General features: G+C 44.2%; 1 protein-coding gene across 5 annotated transcripts in view; it reads left to right on the top strand.

The window, feature by feature from the left end:
- Window positions 1–782, top strand: part of BRD1 (bromodomain containing 1) — a 99,990-nt gene that overhangs the window by 85,426 nt on the left and 13,782 nt on the right. The window lies entirely within an intron of this gene.

Raw genomic sequence — 782 nt, 5'->3', positions numbered from 1 at the left:
TTCTTTCCACTAAAGTGGGGGATGGGGGACAGGGAAGCAGGAGGGGAGCTAAGGAAGCAAATGGAGGTGATAACTTTCAGCCTGTTTTCACTATGCTGCCTCTTGAGGAGGAATATGTTTTACAGCAGTTCTTTACTTTCCTGCATCCTATAGTGATGTTGTTGAGACAGTTACCATAGGAGAAAATGCAAGGACTTAAAGAGATTGATGGAGGAAGAGAAAATCTAATTAAAATTCATAATGCAGACTAAGAAAATCAGAGAGGACCTGTTCTCGCATGTAAAATGTCTTAAGTTATCAAATGTCAACCAAGCTTCTCTTTTGGAATGTACCCAAAGCATGAAGATATGAATATGGAAACAATAAACCCCTTAACTTGTGTCATGCGAAGCAAAGATTTGGCAGAAGATTTCAAAAGTAACTAATAATTTGGGTGCCCTAAGCTCTATGGGAGCTGCTTTCATCAGAAGTATTACAATGTGTTGATCATTAGGCCTGCATGAAGCGGCTAGCATTCGCTTCAGATTTGGCCGATACGGGGGACAGTGATTCAATTCAGTGATTCGAATCACCGTCCTGAATTAATTTGGCCAAATCTGATTTGAAGATTCAGACACAACCAAATTGGCTGATTCTCCAAATCAAACTGGCCACATCCCCACCCGCTCTCCCAGCCCCACCAATGGCTGCCCCGCCCAGCCCCAGAGTCTTGGCTCTTTAAAAAAAAGCCCTGCACTCACCAGCTCCTGCCAGGCAGGGGGTGATCCCCATTGCCCCACACT

The sequence above is a fragment of the Alligator sinensis genome, unplaced genomic scaffold, assembly GCF_000455745.1.
Source record: "Alligator sinensis unplaced genomic scaffold, ASM45574v1 scaffold600_1, whole genome shotgun sequence".
Lineage (NCBI taxonomy): Eukaryota > Metazoa > Chordata > Crocodylia > Alligatoridae > Alligator > Alligator sinensis.
This window is presented reverse-complemented; position numbering and strand designations above follow the sequence as displayed.